Here is a 17,846-nt window from a genome sequence, read left to right as displayed (position 1 = left end):
TAAGCCCCGCCCCCGCCTCTCTACCTGTTTGTTGTTTTACCCGCGTGCACGCTAGAGGGGGGCTCCAGCGTGTTCAACACAGACAGCGCAACATACGGTCATCGTAGCAGCAAGGTGACAGGATAGTTGGGGCCCTAACGCAAATTTAAATCATTTTACGCGGAAATGGGTGGTTTTAGTCTAGGGGGAAATAAAGGCTTTCATGTGTCCCCTACGAGATGCCCACTGACTCTCTTTCCATAAAAACTTTCCATCCCATAACAGACTCTGGTCGGCGTTCACAGCTGCAGACACGCCCCCTCCGCGTGTTTTCGCTGCTCTCTTCCTCCTGTCCATTCGCACTACCCGACGGTGTTAAAGGCACCACGACATTCTTAGAACATGATAGTTATTTTACAAAATCCACGGAGAGCCGCAGCAACGGGAAGGAAAGAACTGCATGCGGCTCCGGAGCCGCAGGTTGCCGAACCCTGTGGTAGAGGAATACCAAGGCCCTGAAAAGCTGTTTCTTCTGATTTCAGCTGGACCAAACGACAACCGTAGCCAGTGGTCACATGACGTAAACAGAGTAGGAATGTAGCAGCAGATGAGCTGCAGTCAAATTTAAAGCAATGATTGTCTTATTATCAAAGAGGAAAAAAGGGTCCAGCTTCTTTTTCCCCCCACCAATTTGTTAATTGATATATATATATATATATATATATATATATATATATATATATATATATATATATATATATATATATATATATATATATATATAGTTTGACATTGAACGCTCACACCTCCCTGAAGTTTAGGACATAAAAACTCTCAGGCGCTCATTTTTTAAGCTTAATCTTTGAGACAAGCAAATGCTACTGGCATGTCCAACCCGGTTGTCCCAAAAGCTAGGGCATGCCTACCTGCCTTAGAGCCTGGCTGACTACCTGTAGGGCAGGAGAGTGCCTGCCACCCGCTCTGGCTTTCTACAAGGGGGTGGGCCTTGCAGGTGAGTGGCGATGGCAAACAGCTCTCTTTCCCTACATGATTTGATTTGATGTATTGATTTATTTCAAGCATTGTAGTCAAAGCAATAAAGAATTTACACATATTTATCAAACTTCTTACAGAAATGTTCAAATGCATAGTTTAAAATGACAGAAAAAAACAACAACAAAAAAGTCATTTAGATCACATTTTGCTTAATTAAATACAGTTTTCATTAACTATAGTCAAGTAGAGCTTCATTCATTGTTTGAAAAGGAGTGGGAAGAAGTGAATTTATATAATCTCACCCCTACTGAGTTCATTCATTTTATAGTTTTACAGTGTTTTGTAATCCGGTTCTGATCCGATAGATTATTTTCAAGTAACAAAATGATTGATTATCTTTGATAAAACATTCATTCATTATATCAGTAAATAGTATCGGTAACCAATATGTAATAATCATTGATTATTATTAGAACACATTATCACAATAAACCTGTAATTATTGCTACGCATTGCAGATCAAGTAAAGAAAATCAATACTCATTGATTGTAATTTAAACATTTCAGTAATCATTATTGCAAAAGCTAAAAAACAAAAAAAAAACCAAAGACACATCCCTCACAGTGTTGTTCGATTTCATTTGGACAACACTACAGTTTCTTTGTTGGTCTTAGCCTCCGTGTTTGGTGCCCTTTTCGTCAGTTTTCCCAGCAACCAGACCAGGGGTCACCAACCCTGTGCCCGCGGGCGCCAGTGCGCCCGCGAGCACCCCTTGTGGCGCCCGCAGGGAATGCACCCCCAAAATATATTTTATTTTTTTATTGAAGCAAATATTCAACAAACAACCACGGCATGTTTGTCAATGACAACAATATCAATTCTGAGATAAAGGTAGACAAAGAAAACCCAAATATGTAAACAAATATAACTTAAAAAATAATCAATAAAAGTAAGGGTCTATTACAAAAGTTTAAATAGATCATATAAATTACACAATTTCTGGACATTCTTATGATTCATGCAATGTAAAGATTTTGAGAATAGGTTGAGGTGGTTGAGTAATCCATTAATGTGAGGATTAATATTCCTGTCTGTTTTTATTTACATTTATGTTTAAAAAGTTAAAATTAAGTTAAAGTTTTAAAGGTTTAAAAGTTTAGCTTCAGTGTGTTCAATAAATATTTATCTTGTTCGGCTGCAACCTAAAGTCTGTTTTGAATTTAGGCTCCCTCTGCAACTGAGTTTGACCCCCCCTGTAATACGAGTCTAGAAAATTCATGCATGTTTTTGTGTGTAAAATGAGCAAATAAAAATAGGGCACACAAAAGGAAGTCCTCAAATTGTGTTGTTTTTTTTTTTTTTTTGGGGGGGGGGGGGGGGGGGGGGGCTAGGAGGTTTTTAGTGGCGCCCTTCATACCACTTGGTGCCCATGAAATAGCCCTCGGTCTCAAAAAGGTTGGTGAACCCTGAACCAGACAATTTGGCTTCACGTAAAAACAGGTTTGTTGCTCTCCTGTTTTTGTCAAGAGAAAATACCCCAAATACCTACAAGTAGGCATTTTATAAATTATTTCTAATTTTCCTAATGCTTGTTTCTTGTCACTATTCATTAAACATTCTTTCATGTTTTGAGTTTTTTCACCCCCACCCCAGTTTTTGACAAAGTTAATGACCTACAGTCATGAACCTACAACTACACTAATTAAAATATTAAAAAAAAAAACTACCAGCTGGCAATACATAAACATAAAATTTAGATTTAATATGACCCCCCCCCCCGTTTGCTGCTTTAGCAGTGCTATTGACCTATCACCAATAACCTACAACTAAACTATTTGAAAAATGAAAATTCCTACAAGCTATTTGAACCATCTAGAACCATCTGGAGAACAATCCTCTAATTCTCTTTAGAATTGTCTGCTTTGTTTTCACCTCCACCAAATGGGGGTTCTCCTCATTTTTAGAGGTGCTTTTCCCCTGCACACCTTTGCTGACTTCTCTAGAACTTGTGGGCCTGTCACCTTTACGGCTTAAACCTTTGTTAATTGTCAATTCCTCCATTTTTGGAGCGTTTTTCTCACCTTTCTGGGAATTTGGACAATTAGGTTTCACATGAAACAGAGTTGGAGGCCTTTTCCCTACCCTACTACTTCTTTTGATCCTACTTCCACTGTTGACCCTAGTAGATGTTTGGAATCTATCAAGTACACCATCTGAGGCCACATTGTTGGTCTTAACCTCCATGCAGGGTGATCCTTTGTGAGTTTTCCCATCAACTGGACAATCAGGAGTCACAACAGAAGGAGTTCCACGTGTTTTCTTTTGTCGTTTTGACTCTTTCTTATGTGACTCTTTTTGTTTCTTTGACCTTCTTTTAGCTGTCTTAGAGGGAATTTCTTCAAAAGTCACATTTTTGAGTCTGTTGGTAATTTCTCTGTTCCCTGGAACTCTTGTATAAGTTGTGGATCTCTTAACAACATCTTTTGAGTCTTTGTTTTCAGTTGGTTCACAGGTTGGTTCACGCCTTTTTGCAGCAGAAAATGTATGTTTTCTAGCAAAGAAGTCTTTTAACTCATCACATATTTTGTTTGCAAAGTGACCACATGTACTCTTTCCTGTAGTAGAATTTTGTACACTATGTTCGGGATGCCTTTTAGGAGCATCTGGTTGCATTGTAGTTACAGGCTCACAAACACTCATTATTTCCCGTGCTGTGGTTACATAGGGGTCCTTTGTTCTTTCTGAAAGGTGCTTCATGGTGATGAAGTTGTGGTTGAGAGCTTCCTTAGGCTTGATCCTGGTTTTCTGATCAACACACAGCATCTGCTTTATTAGCGATTTAAACTCTTCTACATCTGATTGATCTTCATTTATGTCTGTGGCTCGCTGGTTTAGCAGATCATCCAGTGTGAAACTTTGTTCAAAAAACCCATCTGTTACCTTACTCCTAAATGTATTAATAGGAATACCCATATATTCACTAGGTTTTCTGAATGAAAATATACTGCCTTTTTTATCAAATGCATATTTAAAAAATTCACATACCCGTTTACCTTTAAATAAAACGTTGTCTGGAGGTTGACCCTGCATATGTATAATAGATGCAATATAGTCATACAAGCAGGTTCTTGGATAGAAGTGTTTGGCTTTATACATGCCAGCCAAAACACATCCAACACTCCACATATCCACAGCTTCATTCAATGGACAATCAAACACTACCTCAGGAGCCTTGTAACCCACTATCTGAATGTCGCTTAGGCGATGTAATGAAGTCTTTTCTCTTGCCAAACCAAAATCAATGAGTTTTACCTTATAAGGATGGGACTGGTGATTTACAAACATTACATTGTTTAGTTTGATGTCGCAATGAACAAGACCGATCGCCTTCAGAGCTCTTAAAGCAACCAGCAATTGCTGAGCAACAGGCCTGAGTTCACATACGTCAAATGGCCTTTGATTTCTTTTCAAAAAGATATCCGACAAAGTTTGGTCAAGTTTTTCAAACACAACACAAATGAGTGATTTGTACTCAAAGTGATCCAGCATCTTCAAAAAACAATTTTTATCAGGGTCGAAGGCATTAATTTTCTTGAGCATTTTTAATTCTTGCAGTCCTTCTTTTCTTTTTATAAATTTCACAGCCACGTCTTCAGATGTATGCTGTTTTTTATAGTGAAGCACTTTCCCAAAAGATCCCTGTCCTAATTTGTTTTCTCTTAGGTAAGTTATTTTTCCAGATTTCAAAATAACAGGTAAAAGATCATCAGATCCCTGAATATCCCTTTCAATTCTCGACATCTTTTAGTTTTTAGCACGCTTTAACAAGTGAAGCTTTACTCTGTCTTTGCTTTGTTGTTATTCCACTTGTTTCCACTTGTTTCCACTTGTTTCGCAAAAGTCACAGGACTGATCTCCATATTTCAGCTATATATGTTAGTTTTAATGACATGACATATGACATCATATGACATCACAGCCAAAATTACCCTGCTGATTAAATCATATTCTGGTTGATGACATCATAGCTACATTAGACTGTGGTGGAGAGGAAGACAGACAGAACTGACAGATAAGAATAAAAATAACAGATGACATGTGGTAAATAGCACTAAAATACAATGAATAACACAATGAAGTGTCTAGTGTCTGAAGGTCTGAAGAGTCTAATAGCTGACAACAGGAAAGATCTGTGAAAGCGCTCCTTCCTGCAGCGAGGATGTTTCAGTCTGGCTAAAGGACCTTCGTGATGCACCCACAGTACCATGAAGATGCTGATGACGATTGTCCATGATGGATCTCAGTGTCCGTGACATCCACCACAGTCATAGACTGTAGAGAACATTCCAGAACCGAACCTGATCTCTCCATAGAACATGGCAGATGCAACACCATGCCATGCCATCATAGAAAGTCTTTACATCTGCACCGTAAGGGATTTGCACGTCACGAGCATCCAGTTTTAATGTTAAGTCAACGTCCAGACATGATGAGAGGTCCTGCGGTGCAATTTGAACGTTGGGTGCAGCGTGTCGGCCTGGCAGCAGCATGTATTTTAACTTTGGATTTAGCGTAATTTATTTTTTGATTGTTGGGACCTAAAATGCCTCATTTTGTAACATCTTTGGTGACAGCAGAAATTGCATTTTTTTTTTTAAAGCATCTCAAAAATGTAAATTATGCAATAAACTTCCCATTGTCATATTCTAACTCGTTTTATTGAAATGTGCACTGGGAAATTACTGCACCATTCAGCAGATTACTACATTATTGTGTTGAACATACACTGACCAAAAATATAAACGCAACACTTTTGTTATTGCTCCCATTTTTTATGGTATGAACTCAAAGATGTGAAACATTTTCCACATACACACAATAACCAGTTCTCTGAAATATTGTTCACAAATCTGTCTAAATCTGTGATAGTGAGCACTTCTCCTTTGCCAATAAAATCCATCCCACCTCACAGGTGTGCCATATCAAGATGCTGATTAGACAGCATGTTTATTGCACAGGTGTACCTTAGACTGGCCACTCTGAAATCTTCAGTTATATCACACAGCACAATGCCACAGATGTCGCAAGTTTTGAGGGAGCGTGCAATTGGCATGCTGATAGAAGGAATGTCCACCAGAGCTGTTGCTAGGGAATTGAATGTCCATTTCTCCACCATAAGGCCTCTCCAAAGGAGTAAAGTTGCAGTAAAGTTGCAGTAAAAATTTAAAGTTGCAGGGTGTGCAACAATTTGCGGGGTTTGGGTTAATAGTTGTGATTGCAACATCCCAAATTCCTGGAGGGACTGGTTCTTCTTTTTTCCATTGAGACAACCAGACAAAAGATAGTCTAATTTTAGTCTTGTATTTATTTTTTCCTCTTCTGACAATTGCCAGACAGTGGGTTGTAAAACTGGGTCACAGAGAGATAGAAGTACCGCTGAAAGCGGTTTTGATTCGGACGCAGATTCTGCTTTAGACTGTGAAGCTCAACGCACCGGGAGAGTCTCTGAATGAGGTCATGAACCCAGACGTGGAGACATGATTACCAATGTTTTTCTAGAGCTCTTCAAACTAAAAATATCTCATCTTACAATATCATTCGTGTCTTCCATGCTTTGTAAATTAAATAAACACAGACACCGCTCCATGTAGCGCTCAGGCTAAAAACATTTGGGAGTTGATCTTCTGGAGCGTCTACACGTGTTGGGACAGGCATCAAGCAGCAAATTTGACACGTCGAAAAGTGGCGTCTGACCCAGATTTGGCGCTCAAATTGCGTTCAGTGGGAATGAAGGATCTTGTTTAGGACGGCTGTAATCGTTGCCCGGTTCAGTCTGTCATTTAAGTGAACACCCAGGGATTTAGAAGGGTCCACAGTCTAAATGTCTTTTTCCTGGATGTGACCAGTGAAAAAGAAGGTGACTTCCTTCTGAAGCCATCCACAAACCTCTGGATGTGGCAGCAGCAATAAATCATAAAGTGATGTATTGACTTTACTAATTTAATTTAGAACAAGTTGACAAAGTAATTAGCAAACTTTGCAATAAAACCTGCTCACTTTTTAGAAATCATTTGCATAAGGAGCTCACTGACAGGCAAGACAGAGTTTCAAGCTTTTCTTCCACGAGCTCCAGCATTTTCTAAAACTGCTTCCAGCTTTCATTATTGATTGATTGAAAAATATTTTATGTACAGATAAACTGACTTAACTCTAGAGCAAAGGTCGCTTACAGTCAGACAACAGTCCAGGTTCGAACCACAACGCTTTTTATTATAAATTAATAAAATCCTCTGCCAGTGTTAAATCCAAGGCTACCTGCAAAGCAAAGAGATGGAGGCACAAGCCTTCCTTATCTGGGATCTATATGGGGGATGTCAACTCTCTGTTGGAGTTGAAGTGAGGAGCTTGAAGCGCTAATTAGGAATGTGGAGCTTTATCAGGAATGTAGTCTTCTCTGCTTTACCGAGCCGGACTCCTGTGTGCAAATTCAAAGCTTCTCTGTGGTAAGGGTGGACAGAAATGCTGGAGGTAGAGGGAAGAGAAAAAGACTGACACTGTGGAGGAAGTTTCTCCTTTATCCAGGTAACGTCTTAAAGTTGAATCACGGCATCTGGACTTAAAGTATTTTTGTCGTCATATAACTGCCTGTTAGCATGGGGAAGAAGTCGTACTGTAATTCGTACGTAAAATGTCCATCTGTGTCACGGTTTGGTTTTCTATTGGTTTTTGCTAACGGTCTTGTTTGTCATGTTTGAGTTCTGTTTCCTGTTTTATTTTGAAAGGTTTCCTGTTTTGTCATGCTATTGAGTTTTATTTCCTTGGTTCCAATCTCTCCTGATCATGTTCACCTGTGTATTGTCTGTCCTGTCTGTGTTTAAGTCTTGTCTCTGCCTTCTTCTTGTGCTGGTCCATTAACGTCTCTTCCCTGGCTGTCATGTCCATGTCTGTCTTCTGCCATGTTTTCAAGTTTTGCCCACAGTGAGTTTTGTTTTGTTACCCTGCTCTGCAGCGCTTTTTGTTAATTAAACCCCCTGCCCTGGAACCGTGTGCTTCCCGTCTCTGCATTTATGGTCCTTCACGCTCACCAGCCCCTGCCTACCTGACAATCTGTATTGTAGGAGTTTTTTGGTATTTCCACTAAACATGAACAAAAGCAGTTTGTAAAACACGGACAGACTTGTCAATTTAGATTAAAGCACTCTGAGCAAACAAACAACAACAAAGCATTCACAGCAATATTCTGGCACCGTCCGAGCCGTGTCTAACAACAAATCCGAACTTGTAAAAGAACACTGATTCATTTTGTTAAGTATTATATGTAAACTATTTCACTCTTACTCTTTCTACTCCATTTCCCATGAGTCACTTCTGTTCCCATGAGTCATTGTTGTATCTCTGTGTCGAGGGTTGATGACATCACTCGCTAAATGAATGAGCCCTGATGTACGAGAGACACGAATTTGTTCCGTGTTCAATGTTTAATAAATAAGCCTAGACGAGGCTAAAGTTGATCCTGTCCCGGAGTCTTCTTCATCTATCCACCACGCGGATGAAAGATCGGAGCTGCGCTCAACAGGTTATGGGCCCAGAGAGCAACGGACGTAAGTGAGTTTGAACAGAAGAAAAAGGCGCGAAGAATAACGCAAAGCTTCTGCTACTTGTGAACCAGCTCGGAGACGAAACGAAGTTATTGCCGGGACAGTCTACATGCGACGTATTACGCATCACGGAATAAAGTTGCTGACAGTTGAAGGAAAGAAAAAGAACAACTGAAAGAGCGACGTGAACTATGGCGGGCAGATCAATGATGGGAATCATGGCGGCACCGCAGCTTTTCTTCGACGGATCCGAAGATAAGTATGATCTGTGGGAAACAAGATTTCTGGGTCACCTACATAGCCTAAAGCTTAAAGAGACTATTTTACGAGCACCTGTTGGCGCCAACGCGGAACAACTTGCGGCAGATGGCAGAAAGAACGCTGACTGCTACGCGGAACTTATAAGGCTGGTAGATGACAAAAGCCTGTCTTTGATACGACATGAAGCAGCAGATGATGGCAGAAAAGCCCTTGGGATTTTAAAAGAACATTATTCTGGAAAAAGCAAGCCAGGAATAATAAATATGTACACATCTTTAACCAAGCTACGCATGACGGAAAAAGAGAGTGTAACAGACTATATAATAAGAGCAGAGAACATCATCGCAGCATTAAGAGATGCAGGTGAAACGATGAGCGACGGACTAATCATAGCCATGATACTAGCAGGACTGCCAGATTCATTCAAGCCCCTAGCCATTCATGTGACACAAAATGAAGATTCAATCACATTTACAGACTTTAAAAGAAGACTGAGAGTCTATGAGGAGTCAGAGAAAATGAGCAGAACAGAAGCTGACAACGTGATGAAAATGCATGTGAAACAGAGACAAAGCACTCACAAAACTCAAGCCACGTACAAGAAAGATGAAAGTACCACTGTGATATGCTACAAGTGTGGAATTAAAGGGCACAAGGCAAGAGACTGCTTTAGAAAAGTCTGGTGTAATTTTTGCAAAAGCAATACACACCAAGAGTCCATGTGCAAGAAAAAGGGGAGACGAGATGAAGCCAGAAAAGTTGCTGTTGAACAAGAAAGCAATCAAGATCACTTCTTCAAAGCAAAGTACAACATGCAAGAAAGCATCCCGAACAATGTGAAGATGAAAGGCATCATGGTGGACGCAGGAGCCACACACATTGTAAACGACTTCAAGAAATTTGAAAGTTTCGACGACTCGTTTCAGGCTGAGACTCACTCAGTGGAGTTAGCAGATGGAACCAAATGCAGTGGAATGGCGGAAGGAAGAGGGACAGCAATGATCTACATACTAGACAACGCTGGAAATCAACACAGAGCCCAACTACGAAATGCACTCTTTATGCCATCATATCCACACGACATCTTTTCGGTGGCAAGGGCAGCCAATGGAGGAGCAACAATCACCTTCAAAAGAGGGGAGAGCACCATGGTCACCAAAGATGGTAGCAGGTTTGATATCCATGAAAATGGAAACTTGTACTACTTACCGACTGTTGAAGTAAGTCCTGATGATCAGTGTAAAGTGTGTCATGACATTCAAACCTGGCATGAGATCTTGGGTCATTGTAACTATGATGATGTACGGAAGTTACAAGGTGTTGTAAAAGGTATGGAAATCAAAGGGAGTTTAGGAAAACCAGATCAGCTGTGTAAAGTGTGTACACAAGGTAAATGTACAGAAACCAGGAACAGAGAGCCAGATGCAAAGGCCAAGCAACCTTTAGAATTAGTCCATACTGATTTAACTGGTCCAATGCACACACCAAGCATGGAAGGACACAAATATACGCAATCTTTTACTGACGACTATTCAGGCACCATATTCGTATATTTTCTCAAGTCGAAGAGCGACACAGTGACAGCCACTGAAAGATTTTTAGCAGATGTTGCACCTTACGGAGAAGTTAAGTGCATTCGTTCGGATAACGGCACAGAATTTACCAGCAGAGATTTCCAAACTCTGTTAACCAAGAACAGAATCAGACATGAAACATCTGCACCCTACTCACCTCACCAGAATGGAACAGCAGAAAGAGATTGGAGAACACTATTTGACATGAGTAGATGTTTACTGATAGAGAACAAGCTACCGGATAAGTTGTGGAACTATGCGATACAGACATCAGCTTATATAAGAAACAGGTGCTACAACAGACGCACAAAGAAAACAGCATATGAACTGTTTACAGGCAAGGAACCAAACGTATCCAAACTACAAAAATTCGGATCTGAATGTTTAGCTTACAAACAAGAAAAGAGAAAACTCGATTCAAAATGTGAACCAGGCATTTTCGTCGGATATGACAAAAACAGTCCAGCTCTTCTTGTGTATTATCCGGAAACAGAAAAGATTCAGAAACACAGGTTAGTGAAATTCACTACAAAAACTACCAGAGAAAAAGAAACTCAGACACCAGAGAAGTACACAGAACATGATGTTGGATACATACATCCTCAGGTTCCTGAAAATGATAACGATGGAGATACAGAAAACAAACCAAGTCGGGATGATGTTTCTGAAACTTTACCTCAACAGAGTCAACATGCACAACCAGGTGAAATCAGTGAGACTGTAGGCAGGAGGAACCCACCCAGAATCAGAAAGAAACCGGTTCATCTACAGGATTTTGAGACTGATAAGACAGTGGACAAAATGCAGGTATGCATAGACTCCTGTTATAGAGCAGTTTGTGACATTCCCCAAAACTTCAAAGAGGCAGTGACATCCAAAAACTCAAAACAGTGGAAAAACGCAATGGATGAAGAGATGCGATCACTCACTGAGAACGACACTTTTAAACTCACTCACTTACCAACAGGCAAACAGACAGTGGGGGGTAGATGGGTATATGCGCGTAAAAGAAACATTGATGGATCAGAAAAATACAAAGCAAGATTTGTTGCAAAAGGTTACAGCCAGAGACCAGAAATTGATTATGAAGAGACATTCTCTCCAACAGCAGACATGACGAGTGTTAGAGTACTTATGCAGAAAGCGGCACAGGAAAAACTCATTCTTCATCAGATGGACGTCAAAACAGCGTATTTACACGCACCCATAGACTGTGAAATATATATGGAACAGCCAGAGGGTTACGAGAAAAAGTCGGAGACTGGTGAAAAACTTGTGTGTATGTTGCAAAAATCTCTTTATGGTTTAAAACAATCAGGTAGAAACTGGAATGCAATGTTACATGCATGTTTAACCGAGAATGGATTTGAACAAAATTCAGCCGATAACTGTGTGTATTCAAAACAGAAAGAGGACGAAAAGGTCATTCTTCTAATATGGGTTGATGATCTAATTTTGGCAGCAAACGAAGAGAGTGTTCTGGAAAGTGTGAAAAAGATGCTAACTGAGAGGTTTAAGATGAAGGACATGGGAAGGCTGAAACATTTCCTAGGAATAGATTTTGAGCAGACAGACAGTGAAGTCAAAATGTCACAGGAAATGTATGTAAATAAACTACTGGAAAGGTTTGAAATGAAAGACTGTAAACCAAGAGAAACCCCATGTGAGTCAAAACTTGTGTTTTCAGAAAATGCTGAAAAAATGAAAGATGCAAGAAAATACAGAGAAGCAGTGGGAAGCTTAATATACTTATCCACTTGTTCTAGACCTGATCTTAGTTTTGTGGTCAGTAAGCTATCCCAGCATTTTTCTGAACCAACAGAACAACACTGGAACTCAGTGAAACACGTGTTCAGATACCTTAAAGGTACAGCAAAACATGGATTGTGTTTCAAACAAAATGCAGAAAATTTAGGATTGAAGGCATACAGTGATGCAGATTGGGCGTCAGATACTGCAGACAGACGCAGCACATCTGGATACTGCATCAGCCTTGGTGATGGAAGCTCTTTCATCTCATGGAAGACCAGAAAACAACCCACAGTGGCATTATCCACCTGTGAAGCTGAATATATGGCTTTAGCATCAGCCATACAGGAATGCATTTACCTGGAGCATTTGCTAAATGGTATAGATAAATATCAGTACAATCAGACAAAAGTGTTTGAGGACAACACTGGTACTATTGCCCTAGCAAAAAATCCAGTAAACAGACAGAGATGTAAACACATCGACATAAAGTATCATTTCATAAGGGAAACTGTAAAGAGTGGCAAGATAACTTTAGAATATTGTCCTACAGAGCAAATGGTAGCTGATGTAATGACAAAACCAGCCACCATATCAAAACTGAAGAGATTTGCGCAAGACATGTTTGGCACCTAGACGTGCAAAAGTTCTTTAAGATGTTTTCCAAGAAAAGAGGAAACTGTTTTTATGTTTGTGGTTAATATGAAGAGTTAAGAGCGAGTGGGGGTGTTAAGTATTATATGTAAACTATTTCACTCTTACTCTTTCTACTCCATTTCCCATGAGTCACTTCTGTTCCCATGAGTCATTGTTGTATCTCTGTGTCGAGGGTTGATGACATCACTCGCTAAATGAATGAGCCCTGATGTACGAGAGACACGAATTTGTTCCGTGTTCAATGTTTAATAAATAAGCCTAGACGAGGCTAAAGTTGATCCTGTCCCGGAGTCTTCTTCATCTATCCACCACGCGGATGAAAGATCGGAGCTGCGCTCAACACATTTAATTAGAAAACAGATTTAACTTGAAATAGCAGCATGGTAATATAAAGTGCAAATAAATAACCAGTAACTTTAAATGGGGAAATGCTTTTCAAACAGCTGCAAATCTAAAAATTTTACACCAGAAAAACAAGCCCGCCTTTTTTGTCTGGCTTTAACCCGGCACGTTGCAGTCCGACCACTTTACCTGCGGTGCTCTAAAGGCGAACAGCTTGTTGCGCAGACACACAAGTTCTTTCGGGCTAGTCGCAGACCCTCCAGAGAAGACAGTCCTCGTCCCCTTGAATGACAGGCTCCAAACTGCACGTTATCATTTCAGCTGCTGCTCCCTCTTCCGCAGGGATGGGTCCTGCAGGTGCAACGGGCTGGTTTTTGGTGAAGGATATTTTTTCGTGGCGGTCGTGACTCCTCTTCTTTTATTGTGATGACCCTGGTTCTAGGCTTACAGTCTCAGCCTGTAGATTAATTTTTTTTTTCTTTCAGTGTCTCGTCATTGTCCTTACAGAGGGTTGAAGAAGCTGCACTTTTGCAATAATTTGCGGACTGAAAGACATTCATATTTGGTCAGGTCAGAGTTAAGTTGCGTTTTCTCTCATTGGACAGCAAATGTTTGATAGCTTAAACCTGTTCCAGGGTGCTCTCCACCATTTCCAATTTGGAACCCCAGCTGGTCGGGGAGTCCTGCCAACAAATTAGTGAATTAATAAAACAATAAAATAATCTGTGTGTGAATGAACGAATAAATTGATAAATAAAGTGCTTCACGAATAACTGAATACATTTTATAAACATATTGCTTGTTATAAACTAATTCTTACAGATATATTCAGATATTATTGGTTACCGTTATGAGAGTCCCAACTCCACTTGCTATTTGTGGAATTCATTTTTTACGTTGCCAGCTGTGTAAGAAAGTCCGACAACACTGCGGCACAGTCCAAGAGTGCGCTCGGTTGCTTACTTGTGGTCCTGAAATACAGTGGTGGACAAAAGTGTTGGTATCCTTCAGTTAAAAAAAAAGAAGGTCCACAATTTTCACTGAAATGACTTGAAACGTTCAAAAGTAACAATAAATTAAAATGTATTGAAAATAAAAAAATAAAAATCAGCCATTTTGAGTTGTTGATTAACAGAATTATTTAAGAAAAAACTAATGAAATAGGTCTGGACAAAAATGATGGTACCCATAACTTAATATTTTGTTGCACAACCTACTGAGGCAATCACTGCAATGAAACGGTTTCTGTATTTGTCAATGAGCCTTCTGCACCTGTCCACAGGTATTTTGGTCCACTCCTCATGAGCAAACTGCTCCAGTTGTCTCAGGTTTGATGGGTGTCTTCTCCAAATGCCATGTTTCAGCTCCTTCCACAGATGTTCAATGGGATTCAGATCTGGGCTCATAGAAGGCCACTTCAGAATAGTCCAAAACTTTTCTCTGAGCCATTCTTGGGGGTTTTTGGCTGTGTGTTTTGGATCGGTTTCCTGTTCCAAGACCCATGACCTGCCACTGAGACCAAGCTTTCTGACACTAGGCAGCACATTTCTACCCAGAATGCCTTGATCATCTGGAGATTTCATTTGAAACTGCACAACTTCAAGACACCCTGTGCCAGATGCAGCAAAGCAGCCCCAAAACCAAACTGAGCCTCCTCCATGTTTCACAGTAGTGACAGTGTTCTTTTGGTTGTATGCTTCACTTTTGAGTCTACGAATATAGAGCTGATGTGCCTTACCAAAAAGCTCCAGTTTTGTCTCATCTGTCTAAAGGACATTTTCCCAGAAGCTTTGTGGCTTGTCAACATGCATTTTTGCAAATTCCAGTCTGGCTTTTTTAGGATTTCCTTTCAACAGTGGTGTCCTCCTTGGTCGTCTCCCATGAAGTCCACTCTGGCTCAAACAACGATTAATGGTGTGGTCTGACACTAATGTACCTTGATCTAGGAGTTCACCTTAATGTCTTTGGAGGTTGTTCTGGGCTCTTTGGATACAGTTCAAACGATCGGTCTCCTCAATATTTCCTCAGTTTTCCTCTTCCGGCCACGTGCAGGGAGGTTGGCTACCGTGCCGTGGCTCTTAAACTTCTGAATAATATGTGCCACTGTCGTCACAGGAACTTCAAGCTGCGTAGAGATGGTTTTATAGCCTTTACCGTGTTTGTCTATCATTTTGTTTCTAATGTCCTGTGACAATTCTCTCCTTCGCTTTCTGTTGTCCTTGTTCAGTGTGGTTCACACCTTTTCACCAAACAGCAACGTGACTATTTGTCTCCCTTTAAATAGGCAGACTGACTGATTATGGGTTTGAAAACAGCTGTGATGTCACTTAAAGGACATATCTGAGTTCATCATGACCCCCTGGGCAATTATTTCTCAGTCAAATGAACAGTCAACTGGAGCAGTTTGCTCATGAGGAGGGGGCCAAAATACCTGTGGACAGGTGCAGAAGGCTCATTGACAAATACAGAAACCGTTTCATTGCAGTGATTGCCTCAAAAGGTTGTGCAACAAAATATTAAGTTATGGGTACCATCATATTTTTCCAGCCCTATTTCATTAGTTGTTTTTTTTTAATAATTCTGTTAATCAACAACTCAAAAGTAATGGCTGATTTTGATTATTTAATTTTCAAATTTTTTTAATTTATTGTTACTTTTGAACGTTTCAAGTCACTTCAGTGAGCATTGTGGACTTTCTTTCTTTAACTGAGGGGTACCAACAATTTTGTCCACCACTGTACATTAATGACCAACAGGTTTAGATTATGACTGAAATAATAATGCCAGCTGTAGCAGAAATGTTTGCAGCGTTGTCAGTGGCTATGGCTTAAAGTTTCTTATCCTCAAGCAGCCAGTCCTGAAGTGTCCTAAAGTGACCTGGGCAGCTCATACTGAGCATCTACTACATTTACCATAACCTTCAATGACTGTTTTACTACCGTGTAAAAAGCGACAATTTCTTTCGCTAAGTATTATGCCAGAGCATCAGTCCAAGTTCTCCAACGGACACTGTCCTTTTCATATTTTGTTGATTTGGCAAAAGCCTGCATTATTGTCGGCTGCATGTTACCAGAGCTGCTTTGTTGTTGTTGGTCCTGTGGTTTTGATGGGAGCTCTGACTTTGAAGCATTAACAGATCTTGGGCCCAAATTAATCCTCCTAGCAGATGGTTACTTGATTGGTGATTCGTCCTTAAATGAGAGATTTTTCCATTTCTTGTGGTCACTTATTTTTCATTTACAAATGGTCTCGTTGGAATTTTTGGGCTCTCCTTCCTCATTTACTTTGAACCCAGAGTACTCTCAAACTGTAGAAGTCATGTTGTTTTTTGACACCAACAGCCGGTGCACGACTTGCCGTATTTCTCCGCTTCACTTGCTCGTGCATCTGTCTCGCTTCCAAGCTGTAACATACTTATGTCACATGTTGACGAAAGTCCTCAGTAGTTTTTTTATATCAAAATATTTTTTAGAGGTGAAAATTGAAACCACAATAAGCGTCACAGACTATACAACCTGCTTTAGGTATTAAATTCATTTAATTTCTTTTTTTTTTCCAATCTCTTTAATAAGTCAATTTTTTTTATGATATGATACTGTGTCAAGTACAGTATTACCATATTACTGCAAAAAAAAAGCCTAGCTAAATCCTGGCAGTACTTGTAAATGTAGCATAACTCCTCTGACACAATCACCAGGGATTGTAGAACAATGCCTGTTTATGAGTAGCACCCATATTTTGGAAAACGTGAACAAATTGCAAACATTTCCGCCTAATATTCCTTCAGATGGCCTGTTTTGGGTGCACATCAAATATGGACACAGAGGAAAATGGCGCACCACACAAAGTCAATGCTTCCTCTAATCGGAAGACTGCAGGTTCCCGCCTTGTCCGCCCATGTGTCGAGGTGTCCTTGGGCACTTCGACACTGGACCCCACCTTGCCTCTGGTGGAAGGTTGGTGCCAGCGTTTGGCAGCGGAGCCGCCACCAGGGTGTGAAAAGGACTGTGACTGAAAAGCGCTTTGGGTAGAAAGCGCTATACGCCATTTACCATTCACAACACACTGGTGATCTGTCCAGGGTGTACCCCGCCTTCACCCAACAGTAACCGGGACAGGTTTCAGCATCTCTGTGACAGAACGTGTTCAAGAAGATGTTCCTCCTTATCTGTTTTTTTTCTAGTGTTGGCCACTAGGAGGTGCAGCTCCTGTAGGGCCGCAGTCTTCCGCATGATTAACATCTACAGAGGACGGGGAGATGAGGGCAAAACCAGTCATTCTAACACGGAAGTGAGAGGAGAGGCTAAAGGAAGGTCAGTCATGGCAAAGTTAGAGTCTCTGCTGGCCTGGCAGTGGTTGGTCATTAGAGGGAGAGGAATGGAAGAATGGAAAGAAGAACACAAAGAGGGGAATGGATGACAGCCAGCAGAGACATACAGACTTTCAGAGCTGTAATTAGACGTCAGTGATCATTTCTATGTTGCCTTTTGTTGTTAAAGAGCTTCCTCTGCTTCCTGTATTAATTTAATAAAAACATTGTTGGTGTTTCCTATTTTTTTTAAAAGCTTTATTTACTTTATGCACAAAAGTTACATAAAAGTCACAACATATTTACCATCCTTTGTATCTTTTGTAGTTGGGAAGTCAAATTCCTCAATCACAATTTATTGAAAAAAATCTCATTATTCT

At 40.3% G+C, this 17,846-nt stretch overlaps 1 protein-coding gene across 4 annotated transcripts in view; it reads left to right on the top strand.

Annotated features, from left to right (window-relative positions):
* LOC101167294 (thyroid hormone receptor alpha) overlaps positions 1 to 17,846 on the top strand; it is a 165,551-nt gene that overhangs the window by 91,277 nt on the left and 56,428 nt on the right. Inside the window, exon 1 of one of the 4 annotated variants that reach the window (XM_023957805.1) lies at positions 17,386 to 17,470. The exons of the other annotated variants lie outside the window; for them this stretch is intronic. The gene's annotated coding sequence lies outside the window, so the exon portion shown is untranslated. Of the gene's footprint in view, positions 1 to 17,385; positions 17,471 to 17,846 lie in introns of those variants that run through there. 4 annotated transcript variants of the gene reach the window in all.

Source organism: Oryzias latipes, chromosome 8, assembly GCF_002234675.1.
Source record: "Oryzias latipes chromosome 8, ASM223467v1".
NCBI lineage: Eukaryota > Metazoa > Chordata > Actinopteri > Beloniformes > Adrianichthyidae > Oryzias > Oryzias latipes.
The sequence above is the reverse complement of the archived record's forward strand: the minus strand, read 5'-3'. Positions and strand labels throughout refer to the sequence as shown.